General features: G+C 38.1%; 1 protein-coding gene across 1 annotated transcript in view; it reads left to right on the forward strand.

Annotated features, from left to right (window-relative positions):
* Nucleotides 1-14,936, forward strand: part of WDPCP (WD repeat containing planar cell polarity effector) — a 288,298-nt gene that overhangs the window by 1,282 nt on the left and 272,080 nt on the right. The gene's annotated exons all lie outside the window — the stretch shown is intronic.

The following is a 14,936-nucleotide window of genomic DNA, read 5'->3' on the forward strand; positions in this document are numbered from 1 at the left end:
AAGAAATAGAATCTTACTTTCTAATTTGAGCTATCAGTAGTGTTTATCATAGCTTAATGACTCTCTTTCTTAAGTAACTATTCACCTGGTTTTCAGACAACTATTTCCTAGTTTTCCTCTGTCATTGGTTGCTGCTTCTCAGTGTTCTTTGCGAGTTTTCCGCCTCTAATCTCTTAACTTTGGAGTACCTGTATTCTATCTGCATTTAATTCCTTAGAGATCTAATTCATGAATTGCTAGTTTCAAATGCCACCTCTGTGTTAGACATTCTCAAGTTTTTCTAGTCCTGAATTCCAGACCCCAGTGTCTGCTGCCTTGTTATTTGTCTTTAGAGAACTTGAGTTTCTAGTATGCATAGTTTTCACTATTCTACAGTGTTTTCTATTGAACAATTGTATGTAGAAGTAAAACACTACATCCTTTGGTAAAGATATTAATAATATGACCTATAATTTCTCCAGTTCTAAGATGTTGGTTATGGATGGGATTATGAGGTTTCAAATAGGAGTAGTGGAGAATATGGATTGGTTAGATGAAGACTGTTGTAATAAACTGGCCAGGAGAGCATAGAGCAAGAATTTTAGGGTGTGGCATTCTGTTAGGCGCTAAGGATCCAGTTATTAGTAATACACAGTTGCTGCCTTTTTAGAACTCCCAGTTTAGCAGGGAACACAGATGTGTAAACCAATAATGGCATCATGGTGTGACCTGGTTAGTAGTAGTTAGGTAGCAAATTAGTAACTCTGGGTTGCCACAATTTCACAAAAGAGGTGCTGTCTAATGAGAACAAACATGTGTTTCTTCCAGGCAGCTAGGGTAGAGGAGGTGGAACCACATTTGCAGCATTGCGGGTAGTGTTTTGGCATTTAACATCTTGCAAACATGAAGACCTACAAGACCTTCTAGAACTAATATCCAAAAAAAATGTCCTCTTCATTATAGGGGACTGGAATGCAAAAGTAGGAAGTCAAGAAACAGCTGGAGTAATAGTCAAATTTGACCTTGAAGTACAAAATGTGAAGGGAGGGCAAAGGCTAACAGAGTTTTGCCAAGAAAACCCAGTGGTCATAACAAACACCCTCTTACAACAACAGAAGAGAAGACTCTATACATGGACATGACCAGACGGTATATACTGAAGTCAGATTGATTATATTCTTTGCAGCCAAAGATGGAGAAGCTCTATACAGTCAGCAAAAATAAGACTGGGAGCTGACAGTGGCTCAGATCATGACCTTACTTTATTGCCAAATTCAGACTTGAATCGAAGAACATAGGGGAAACCACTAGACGATTGAGGTATGACCTAAATCAAATCCCTTACGATTATACAGTGGAAGTGAGAAATGGATTTAAGGGCCTAGGTCTGATAGAGTGCCTGAAGAACTGTGGATGAAGGTTCATGACATTGTACAGGAGGCAGTGATCAAGACCATCCCCAAGAAAAAGAAATGCAAAAAGGAAAAATGGTTGTCTGAAGAGGCCTTACAAATAGCTGAGAAAAGAAGAGAAGCTAAAGGCAAAGAAGAAAAGGAAAGATACCCATTTGAATGCAGAGTTCCAAAGTATAGCAAGGAGAGATAAGAAAGCCTTCCTCAGTGATCAATGCAAAGAAATAGAGGAAAACAATAGAATGGGAAAGACTAGAGATCTCTTCAGAAGATTAGAGATACTGAGGGAACATTTCATGCAAAGATGGGCATAATAAAGGACAGAAACGGTATGGACCTAACAGAAGCAGAAGATATTAAGAAGAGGTGGCAAGAATACACAGAAGAACTATACAAAAAGACCTTAATGACCCAGATAACCATGATGGTGTGATCACTCAGCTAGAGCCAGATATCCTGGAATGTGAAGTCAAGTGGGCCTTAGGAAGCATCACTATGAACAAAGCTAGTGGAGGTGATGGAATTTCATTTGAACTATTTCAAATCCTAAAATATGATGCTGTGAAAGTGCTGCACTCAATATGCCAGCAAATTTGGAAAATTCAGCAGTGACCACAGGACTGCAAAAGGTCAGTTTTCATTCCAATTCCAAAGAAAAGCAATGTCAAGGAATGTTCATACTACTGCACAGTTGCACTCATTTCACATGCTAGCAAAGTGATGCTCAAAATTCTCCAAGCCATGCTTCAACAGTACTTGAACTGTGAACCTTCATATATTCAAGATGGATTTAGAAAGAGCAGAGGAACCAGAGATCAAATAGCCAAAATCTGTTGGGTCACCGAAAAAGCAAGAAAGTTCCAGAAAAACATCAATTTCTGCTTTACTGACTATGCCAAAGCCTTTGTGTGGATCACAGCAAACTGTGGAAAATTCTGAAAGAGACGGGAACACCAGACCACCTGACCTGCCCCCTGAGAAATCTCTGTGGAGGTCAGGAAACAACAGTTAGAACTGGACATGGAACGATAGACTGGTTCCAAATTGGGAAAGGAATATGTCAAGGCTGTATATTGTCACCCTGCTTATTTAACTTACATGCAGAGTACATCATGTGAAATGCTGGGCTGGATGAAGCACAAGCCAGAATCAAGATTGCCAGGAGAAATATCAATAACCTCAGATACTCAGGTGATACCACCCTTATGGCAGAAAGTGAAGAAGAACTAAACAGCCTCTTGATGAAAGTGAGAGAGGAGAGTGAAAAAGTTGGCTTAAACTTCAACATTCAGAAAACTAAGATCATGGCATCTGGTCCCATCACGTCATGACAAATAGATGGGGAAACAATGGAAACAGAGACTTTATTTTGGGTGGCTCCAAAATCACTGCAGAAGGTGACTGCAGTCATAAAATTAAAAGATGCTTGCTCCTTCGAAGAAAAGCTATGACCAACCTAGACATTATATTAAAAAGCAGAGACATTACTTTGCCAACAAAGGTCTACGTAGTGAAAGCTATGGTTTTTCCAGTAGTCATGTATGGATGTGAGAATTGGACTATAAAGAAAGCTGAGCGCCGAAGAATTGATGCTTTTGAACTGTGCTGTTGGAAAAGACTCTTGAGAGTCCCTTGGACTGCAAGAGATCTAACCAGTCAATCCTAAAGGAAATCAGTCCTGAATATTCATTGGAAGGACGGATGTTGAAGCTGAAACTCCAATACTTTGGCCACCTAATGCTAAGAGCTGACTCATTGGAAAAGACCCTGATGCTGGACAAGATTGAAGGCAAGAGGAGAAGGGGATGACAGAGGATGAGATGGTTGGATGGCATCACTGACTTGATGGACATGAATTTGAACAAACTCCAGGAGTTGGTGATGGACAGGGAAACCAGGCGTGCTGTAGTGCATGGGGTCACAAAGAGTATGACATCACTGAGCAACTGAACTGACTGAAACATACGTGTTATAAGGCTCTGCTTTTTAGCAAACTAAGTCTGGAATTGTGGTGTTATTTGGCTATTACATTCAAATTAATTAAAAATTAAATAAAATTAGTGCCCAAGCATTCCCTTTTCTCTGTATCCTCACCAACACTTGTTATTTGTTTTCTTGATAATAACCATTTGGACAGGTGTGAATTTGTATCCCACTGTGGTTTTGATTTGTGTTTCCTTGATAATTAAGCATCTTTTCATGTGTCTTTTGGCCATCTGTACATCATCTTTGGAAAAATTTCAATTCAGGTCCTCAGTCCGTTTTTAAATTTAGTTGTTTGGGTTTTTAAAGTTGAGTTATATGAGTTTTTATATATTTTGGACATTAACTCTTTATTGTACATATATTTGCAAATATCTTCTCACTTTTGCTAGGCTGCCTTTTTGTGTTTTTGATTGTTTCCTTTGCTGTGCAAAAGCTTTTCAGTTGATATAGTCTCATTTGTTTGTTTTTCTTTTGTTTCCCTTGCATGAGGGGACTTAACTAAAAAATATTGCTAAGCTGTCTTGGTGGGATTGTAAATAGGTGCAGCTCCTATGGAAAACAGCATTGATGTTCTTTATAAAATAAAAGTAGAGCTGCCATATGATCTAGCAGTTTCACTTCTGGGCGTTTACCTAAAGAAAACAGAAAAACTAATTCAAAAAGATATATGCCCTCCAATGTGCATTGCAGCATTATTTACAGTAGCCAAGGTATGAAAGTGACCTAAGGATCCAGTGGCAGACTAATGGGAAAAGAAGATGTGATATGTGAATAATACTTAGCCGTAAAAAGATGAATCTTGACAATTCTGTCAATATGGATCAATCTTGAGAGTATTATACTCAGTCCATAAGTCAGAGAAGGACAAATACCACATGCTGTCACTTATACATGAAATCTAAACAGCAAGACAAATGAAACAGAGAACAAACAGGTAGTTTCCAGAAGGGAGGGGATAGACAGGTGGATAAAATAGGTGTGGTGGATTAAAATGTGCAGTTCTCCAGTTATATAATAGGTAAACCATGGGGTGTAATACACGACATTAAGGATATTGCCAGTAATACTGTAATACCTTTGTATGGAGACAGATGGTTACAAGGCTCATCATGATCATTTCACCAGGTATGCAAATATCAAGTCACTATGTAGTACACCTGAAACTAACATAATATCGTTTGTCAACTATATGTGAATGTAAAATTAATTTAAAAACGTTTTCTCAGTCACACCAGGTACAATTCAAGTGCTCAGTAGCCACAGGTGACAGAATAGTATGTTTTTGTTATCACCCAAAGTTCTGCTGCATGGCTTCCAAAACTTAGTGGATTAGCAAGGCATCTTCCAGAGCAGGAGCAGCTGTAGCATATCTTTGTGGAGGCATTTCTTCTGCCCGTGTGTATACCCTATGGAGGGCATCACTATCAGTGATTCTGACTACACAGGAGGAGTCCTGTGCGAGGCAAGAGAGAAACCCAGTTTTTGTCTTAATCGTTGCTGATTTTTTCTGGAAGAACTAACATTAACAGTTTTGGTGTGCAAAGTTTACAAACAATGCATTGTCCTAGGTCATGAGTGAAACCTAGCACCTGCAAGCTGGCATCATCAGGAGGGGATAGGAAAGCATAGTCATTGCTTAAGTGACACAGACAACATCTGTCTTCTACTGTCTACTGTTCTGGAATACCTATTACAGGGAAAGAGCAAATTAGCCAAGATGGCAGTATTCAGGATCTCTCTCTCCCCACATTTTGTAAATAATGATTATGTAATAGCTGAGATCACTTATAGCACTGTGCATGCGCCTCACAAGGTACTCGCTTGGCCATGGGCTTCTTTTGTTCTGTAAGCATGCATAAACTCCATCTGGAAAGCCCTTGTGGGCTCCATTATGGTTATGTTAAGTCTGCTTCTGTGTCAGCCAGGAGAGAAGTTTAGGTTATGACTGCTGCTGCAACTGCTGTGTCAGCCAGGAGAGAAACGTGTCTGCAGTTCCTACAGCTCCTCGCTGCTTCTTCCAACCTCTTGGCTCGTGCCTTGCCTACTGTGGGTTCAGCAAACCGTGTGCACAGTGAGGTACAGCAAGACGCCTATGTCCCGTCACGTTCTAAGTAGATAGAAGAGCATGTGCCACTTGGTTCAGACCTTGCCGATAATGAAGGTTAACAGAGAAAGGAACTCAGTTGGGGTGTTTGTACATTTTAATGTGTGCAACAGGTGCATATGCATATGTGCTTTTTATGAATCACGATATATGTTTTATTTACATAGTATATGTGCTCTCTATTATGTTACCTTTATTATGAGTTCTTATTACATGTATAGCTGGTTTTATACTTTATAATATTTTCAGTTTGGCTTAAACAAAAATGCTTTTTGAAGTCAAATTTTGTGACTTTTGTCATTCCTAAGGAAGGAGAGAGAGAGATGTCACTGGGGAATAGCATAAGGGTGCTTTAAATATATTGGTGGGTGGAGAGTGTTAATTTTATTGTTTGTTCAATTAACTACTCAGCTAAACAAAGAATATTACCAACTCCTTCCTGGAGATAATGTGTTGACACACACATAGTCACTCTTGTGTGTACAAATGTATTTTACAATCATAAAAAGTCGTAAGTTATTCAATAATAATAAAAATAATAAATTAATATTTTCTCTTATCTCCTACTAACTAGAGATTATGAAAACATGTCTTGTGTCACTGCTAATGACTTTACATGTAAAGTGCTATATAAGCACAAGCATAATTACATTTTCTCATAAATATGTCCAAAATAGATATTTAATAATTACGCTCATTGTTTAAAAAAATTAAGACGTGTGAAAAGACTCCGAATGGATCAATTTATGATTAATAAGGGGTGTGGAAGAGTGGGTGAGAGCTAGATTTTGGAGAGTAAGTAGAAGTATGGGGAGGGACAGGAGAGTAGGGGGGAAAAGCAATTGAATATGAAGAACTAACATTGAAGTGAAAGTTAAAGAGGAGGAAAAAAGATCTCAGCAAAGATACTCATTTGCATTGTACACCTTTACTTTAGCCAGCTTACTTGCTGTTGCTCAAACAAGCAACAAACAAGTCCTACAGTATTCTGCCTCTACTTTTAGTGTGCTTTTCCTCACCTGGACTCTCAGACTCTATTTCTGTCTGTTAAAATCCATTCTGCCAGGCTCTCTCCAATGCTTTGGTGTATATGAAGCTTCCCCCCCCCCCCACTTAAAAACTATCACAAAAAGTTACAAACATAAGCAAAATGAAGAGATAGTGTAATTTTTCAGTCCATCATACAGCTTCAATAATTATTAACATTTTCCCTGTCTTTTAAAATATATCTCCCTGCTTCCTACCTCCCCCAACATTTTCAAACATGCAGAAAAGCTGTACAGTGAGTATCCTTGACAGTATTCTGAGTTCAGTCAGGAGAGAGAACTATACTGGTTATTTAAAAATTTAATATGACGAATTGTTAACCAGAACAAGGAGAGGTGGTTAACTATTAAAAGAGGTAAAAGAGCTCAGAGTTTAAAGGTCCCAGAAGTAGCAGTTGCAAAAGAGCAGCTCTTACTACTTGGACAAGGAAGAAAGAATGGGAGAGAGTCCTTCCCAGAGCTTGGATGCAAGCCTCTTCAAAAAGGGCATACCTACTTTGGCTACAGACCGTGAAGCCACAACTGGAACCTGTCTCCTCATCAGTGCTTTTGGGCCTTCACTCTAATTAATAATAATAATAGAGAACCAGAATCCAGAATGGAAGTATTTCTCTGCTGCTAGGTGGCATAGTGGCATAGAACCACCTGCCAGTACAGGAGACTCAAGAGACACAGGTTTGATCCCTAGGTTGGGAAGATCCCCCGGAGTAGGAAAATGACAACTTACACCAGTATTCTTGCCTGGAAAATTACTTGGACAGAGCTGCCTGGTGGGCTGTAGTCCATGGGGCTGCAGAGAGTCAGATACAGCTGAGTTACTTAGCACAGCAGCACACATGGTGACGTGATAGGGTCACCCCGTTGCCCTCTCTAAAGCTGGTGAAGGAGAAGCCTTTAGAACTCTAGTTCCATTGTCATAAAGTGGGACAAAGAAAGGTAGATTTGATGCTGAGAGAGAAAAGATTGATAACTGGCACACCTGTATAGCTGGGGCTTCCTTGGTGGCTCAGATGGTAAAGAATCTGCTTGCAATGCAGGAGACTTGGGTTTGATCCCTGGGTCGGGAAGATCCCCTGGAGAGGGAATGGCAGTCCTCTTCAGTATTCTTGCTTGGAGAATTCCATAGACAGAGGAACCTGGTGGGCTACAGTCCACAGGGTCACAAAGAATCAGACATGACTGAGTGACTTTCATCTATTCACACCTGTATAGTACCTATCTAATTTCTACACTTGTTATGCATTTTGCTTTATTTACTTTATTGTGTATCTGCACACCTGTCCATCCACATGAAGTCTTTTCCTTCAGCCTGGTGGCTCTTTGTTTTGAATTTTAAAAATTACTTGTACAATTAATCTCGGGGCAGGGGGCCGGGAGTCGGGTGTGGAAATGACTAAAAGTGGCTCCCTCTAGGTGGGGATTAATTGGGAATGAGCATGAAGGAACTTTTTGGGTGACAGTAATGGTCTATATCTTGATAGGAGTTTACCTTACAGAGGTATAAGAATTTGTAAAAATCTGCAAATGATACGAGATTTGTGCATTTCATATTTGTAATTTTTTTTCTAAAAACATCTGTAAAAATTACTAAACTCTAGTTAGTGATAGGTATGCTAAAATATTTAGGGATGAAACATACTTATGCCAGAAACTTTGAAATGCATTAAAAATACAAGGTGGATTGACGGAAGTGTAGAAAGATGAATAATTAGTCCATAAAAATCTAAATAAGGCAAATATGGGGCTTCCCTGGTGGCTCAGATGGTAGAGAACCTACCATCAGATGGTAGTGTGGAAGACTGGATGGAGTTCAATCCCTGGGTCGGGAAGATCCCCTGGAGAAGGGCATGGCTATCCACTCCAGTATTCTTGCCTGGAGAATTCCATGGACAGAGGAGCCTGGCAGGCAACAGTCCATGGGATTGCAGAGAGTTAGGCATGACTGAGCGACTTTCACTTTCAAAGCAAATACAGTAATGTGAGAAAATACGCATGTAATAAAATGTTAATTGTACAATTTTGGTGGTGTTTACTGTATATTAGTTAAAAAAAAAAATTTGCCCGCATCTGGTCTTAGTTGCAACACGTGGAATCCTCATTGCATCGTCCGGGATCTTTCGTTGTGATGTGTGGACTCTAGTTGTAGCCTGTGGTCTTAGTTACTCTGAGACACGTGAGACCTTAGTCCCCTGCATTGTGAGGTGAATTCTTAACCATTGAACCACCAGGGAAGTCCCTGTAGGTTACTTTCAGCTTTTCTGTATCAGTTATTAGACTGAAATTTCCTCAAGTTCAGAGACTGTGTCTTGTACATCTGTAAATGCCTCATGGAACACAACATACCTTTCTCACAATAGGAACAAACAAAATGCCTTTAAAATTGCCATCGTGGAGTTGGAAGACTAATCTTGGCTTAAAGAACCTAAACCCTCCAAACTTTTCTTGCTAAACAGAAATTTTGTAAATGCAAATAATACTGGAAAGTAATTGGAAGAAGTTGCAAAATATTGAGAATATCAGAAATTTCCCAGATGTATTTTGATAATTTAGTAAAAATTTATTATCATGTTTTGGTAAATAGCTTATTATTAATTTGTTTAGCAAATCATTCAGCTAAATTATCAGACTTAAGCTATAGGTAGAATTAAGGCTAGTTTAGATCATAAAATGTATACTTAAAATTGTCTTTTGTTTCAGTATAATGTATTTATTATCTGGTGTGCTTGGTTTGCCTGGAGAGTATGGTTGGCTCCATACGCCATACAACAAATGAGAAATAAATGGAGTCCCACAGAATGGGCATATATTATGCTTACTTGTTTAATAACCTTTCTGCAGACCTTAGAATTTTTAATAATGATAGTGTTTAATCTTTATAATATTTTTGATAATTCAGTACATTGTCTCCGATCATAATTATGGGCATTTACTAGCATTATAATTACATAATTTTTCCCAATGAAAGGAATAATACAGACTTCATCACACCTGGTTTTCATTTGGATCCTACAGTTGAAAGCTGCCATTTTTTGTTATTTCTGATAATATAACAAATGATAGAGTAGGCTATAAAGATATGGCTTAAATAGTTGATTCAAGTTTTCTGACAGGTATCTCAATATTCTAGTCACTGTGCAATTTTTAGGTCTGTTATGACTTATTTCCCAACAGTGACCAGGCTAGTACAACATAATTTGCAAATATATTAGTTAAAATGATAATTTCTAATATTCTGGGTATAATTTCTTTTGCGTTTTATTTGACATAGCTTCATTTAGTTACTTTTTCCCCTTTTATTTAAAAAAAAATCAAAGATTATAATTGTACAATATTTAGAAGTATAGAACAAAATACAATTATTGGAGGATAATTGCTCTGCAATATTGTGTTGGGCTCAACACAAATCAGCCACAGGTATACATATGTCCCCTCCCTGCTGAACCCCCCTCCCTTCTCCCTCCCCATTCCGCCCCTCTAGGTTGTCAGAGAACACTGGGGCTCAAGCTCCCTGTTTCACACAGCAAATTCTCATTTGCTGTCTGTTTTACATGTGGTAATATATATGTTTCCATGCTATTCTCTCAATTTGTCCCACTCTTTCCTTCCCCCATTGTGTCCACAAGCCTGTTCTGTATGTCTGTGTCTCCATTGCTGCCCTGCAAATAGGTTCATCAGTACCATCTTTCTAGATTCCATACACATGTTATACACAATATTTGTGTTTCCCTTTCTGATTTACTTCACTTTGTATACTAGACTCTAGATTCATTCACCTCATTAGGACTGACTCGAATATGTGTTTTTTTATACCCGAGCAGTATTCCATTGCATATTATATACCACAGTTTCTGTATCTATTCATCTGTTCATGGACATAGGTTGCTTCCATATTTTAGATATTGTAAAAAGTGCTGCAACAAACATTAGGGTACATGTGTCTCTTACAGTTTTCTCAGGGTATGTGCCTAGTGGTGGGATTGTTGGGTCATATCGTAATTGTATTCCTAGTTTTTTAAACAATCACCATACTACTCTCCATAGTGGCTGTATCCATTTACATTCCCACCAACAGTGCAGGAGGGTTTCTTTTTCTCTACATTCTCTGCAGAATTTATTTGTTTGTAGATTTTTTAATGATGACAATTCTGACTGGTGATACTTCACTGTAGTTTTGATTTGCATTTCTCTGATAATGAGCAGTGTTGAGCATCTTGTCATGTGTTTGTTGGCCATCTGTTTGCCTTTGGAGAAATGTCTGTTTAGGTCTTCTGCCTGTTTTTTTATTGTGTTGTTTGTTTTTCTGGTATTGACTTGCATGAGCTGCTTGTACGTTTTGTAAATTAATCCTTTGTCAGTTGTTTTGTTTGCAATTGTTTTCTCCCATTCTGAGGGTTGTTCTTTAATCTTGTTTATTTTTTTCCTTTGCTATGCAAAAGCTTTTAAGTTTAATTAAGTCCCTTTTGTTTACATTTGTTTTTATTTCCATTATTCTAAGAGGTGGGTCAAAGATGATCTTGCTGTGATGTATGTCAAAGAGTGTACTGCCTATGTAGTTTCTGGCCTTACACTTAAATCTTTAATCCATTTTGGATTTATTTTTGTGTATGGTGTTAGAAAGTGTTCTAGTTTCATTCTTCTACATTTAGCAGTTCAGTTTTCCCAGTACCACTTATTGAAGAGGTTGTCTTTTCTGTACTGTATATCCTTGGCTCCTTTGTTAAAGAGAACGTGCCCATACGTGCATGGGTTTATCTCCGGGCTTTCTATCTTGTTCCATTGGTCTATATTTCTGTTTTTGTTCTAATATGACAGAGTCTTAATGACTGTAGCTTTGTAGTATAGTATGAAGTTAGGAAGATTGACTCCTCCAGCTCAGTTCTTCTTGCAGGATCTTGTGTGTTTTCATACAAATTTGTGAAATTTTTTGTTCTAGTTCTGTAAAAAATACCATTGGTAGTTTGACAGGGATTGCATTGACTTTCTAGGTTACTTTAGGTAGTATAGTCATTTTTATGGTATTGATTCTTCCAATCCAAGAACATGGTATATCCCTCCATCTGTTTGTGTCACCCTTGATTTCTTTCATCAGTTCCTTACAGTTTTCTGTATACAGCTCTTTTGTCTCTTTAGGTCGGTTTATCCCTAGGTGTTTTTATTATTTTTGTTGCAGCTGTGAATGGGATTGTTACCTTGACTTCTCTTTCTGATTTTTCATTGTTAGTGTACAGGAATACGAGGGATATCCTGTGTTACTTTATATCCTGAAACTTTACTGTATTCCTTGATTGTAGTAAAATTAGCTCTAGTAATTTTCTGGTGGAATCGTTAGGGTTTTCTGTGTATAGTATCATGTCATCTGCAGATAGTGAGAGCTTTGCTTCTTCTTTTCTGATCTGAATTCCTTGTATTTCTTTTTCTTCCCTAGTTGCTATGGCTAGGACCTCCAAAACTATGTTGAAGAACAGTGGGAAGAGTGAATGCCCTTGTTCTGTTCCTGTTCTTAGAGGAAATGCTTTCAGCTTTTCACCATTGAGAATAATGTTTCTGTGGGTTTGTTGTATGTGACCTTTATTATATTGAACCTTTGTATGTTGTTCCTTCTACGCCTACTTTCTAGAGAGTTTTTATCATAAATGGGTGTTGAATTTTGTCAAAACCTTTTTCTGCATCTGTTGAGATGATCTTGTGGTTTTTAATCTTTGAGTTAGTTGATATATGGTGTATCACATTGATTTGCATATATTGAAGAATCTTTGCATCCCTGGGACAAAACCACTTGATCATGGTGTATGATCCTTTTATTGTGCTGTTGGCTTCTGTTTGCTAGAATTTTGTTGAAGATTTTTGCATCTGTGTTCATCGGTGATATTGGCCTGTAATTTTCTTTTTTTGTGGTATCTTTGTTTTTGGTATCAGGGTGATGGTGGCTATGTAGAATGAGTTTGGGAGTTTTCCTTCCTCTGCAGTTTTCTGGAAGAGTTTGAGCAGTATAGATGTTAGCTCTTGTCTAAACTTTTGCTAGAATTCGCCTGTAAGGCCATCTGGTTCTGGGCTTTTGTTTGTTGGAAGATTTTTTATTACAGTTTCAATTTTGGTGCTTGTGATTGGCCTGTTCATGCTTTCAATTTCTTCTTGGTTCAGTTTTGGAAGGTTGTACTTTTCTAAGACAGACCTTAGAATTTATGTTGCAAAGTGCTCATTGTAAAGATAGGAAGTTGCAAACTGTCCCCAAAGATGGGATTCCCTGAGTAAGGATGGCTCTCTACAACACTGCTGCTGCATCTAAAGCCTTTGTTCCTTTTTAGTTGAACATTTCAGTGCCTTAGTTCCCAAGTCTGGTTTTATAATAGCTCACCCATATTTTGCCAAGTTTAAAGAATTGTGGCGCATAAGGAATTTACTTATATGTTAAATTGAATATATAGAACCTGGAAATGAATCAAGTTTTCATGACTTACAGCTGAGATTTGTCATGTGATGTCTTCCTTGAACTATTTCATATATGAAGGACTCAAAATTGGTGTTATTTTTCTAGGCCCTCATGAATTTAATCATTTTGTTTTACATTTAACAGAAAGCATATTCATATATGTGTATACATATATACATCAGAGAAGGCGATGGCACCCCACTCAAGTACTCTTGCCTGGAAAATCCCATGGATGGAGGAGTCTGGTGGGCTGTAGTCCATGGGGTCTCGAAGAGTCAGACACGACTGAGTGATTTCACTTTCACTTTTCATTTTCATGCTTTGGAGAAGGAAATGGCAACCCACTCCAGTGTTCTTGCCTGGAGAATCCCAGGGACTGGGGAGCCTGGTGGGCTGCCGTCTATGGGATCACACAGAGTTGGACATGATTGAAGCGACTTAGCAGCAGCAGCAGCAGCAGAATGAGTGATTATCATCCTCATTTTACAGGTTAAGAAACTCAGTTCAAAGGTTGTGACTTGTCTGAGGGCTTCTTGCTAAGAAAACTAAGCAAGAAAACTAAGATCTTACATTAAAAACAGAAAAAAAACCCTCCATATTCCCTCACATATTTAAAAATTAACATCTAAAATATACCATGTTTATACAGTTGTAAAGGTTATAATTTCCTTTACAATATATTATAAATGAGTTAAGTTTTGAGGAATATTGTAAAAAACTGAGAAATAAATTATAGAATGTACTTGAAAGAGAGATTACTAAAAGTTAAGATTAAAATGGTGCAGTGATAATAAAGTGTAAATATTTAAAATCACATGAATCATGATAATGCTATTTCTCATTGCTTAATTTATATTAAAGTGGTGCAAAGTGGGCTTAAAATGATGTTATTTATGAAGTTAGGAGTATGATAAAAGGAATGGTATTCCTTCAGTAAACTTCTTAACACTTCACAAACTTTTGTGTGTATGTATTTAATAAAGGAAGAAAGTGACTTGCTGAAAGTGAGTTGGTCTGACAGTTAGCAGATTATTTTATATTTGTCAATAGAAAGTAGAAAGTAACATTTTCTAAGATCAGTCCTGATTGTAATTGGAATAAATATTTCATTATGTAATTTGCTGGAAGAGTGTGGCTTACATTAAATTCCATACTAAACATTGGGCTTACAGTGCCTGAATGGCTCTTGTGGGACAGGACACAGCAGCTGCCTCTGGCTATCCCTCCCTCTCTGAGGAGCAAATGAGATCTCCTTTTCTCATATAGAGTAAGTATGCATTATTCCCCAAATCTAGTTTCTCAAGAGTATTAACTTTCACCTCAAACCCTTATTTAAAATTTCTGTATTCCACTAAATGAATTCTACTAGCTGCTAAGAGAAAAATATTTCCCCCTGTTGTCCTTAAAAATCTCATAATTTCTGTCCTTGATTTACAATGAATTTACAAGGAAGAACTTTTGTAAGCAGAATTCTTGTCACAGTCTTTTAGCAGGCTGGGACATATCCATACTCCAGTAAGGCTACAAACATGTATGCCTCTGTCCACCAACCCAGATGCACACAACCATAGTCTCCTGTCTAGTAGTTCACAGGCCTCACTCTCTTCAGAGTTAGTTCCCCTTGTTAATCAGGTTTCCCTGGTGGCTCAGATGGTAACGAATTTGCCTGCAATGTGGGAGACCTGGGTCTAGATGATCCTCTGGAGAAGGCAGTGGCAACCCACTCCATTATTCTTGCCTGGAGAATCCCATGGATGGAGGAGCCTGGAGGGCTACAGTTCACGGGGTCGCAAAGAGTAGGACACGACTGAGCAAGTAACACTTTCCCTTTCCCCTTGTTAATCAGATGAAGGAATGCATCAATGGTGAACATTTCACAGGTAATATATGTTGGAAGAGAGAAGTAGGTGGAAGTATCAGCATGTTTCCAATTATACTAATAATAAGGTTGTCTGTCTTCTCAAAGAACCATCTCTAGT

Source organism: Muntiacus reevesi, chromosome 3, assembly GCF_963930625.1.
Source record: "Muntiacus reevesi chromosome 3, mMunRee1.1, whole genome shotgun sequence".
In the NCBI taxonomy this organism is placed as follows: domain Eukaryota; kingdom Metazoa; phylum Chordata; class Mammalia; order Artiodactyla; family Cervidae; genus Muntiacus; species Muntiacus reevesi.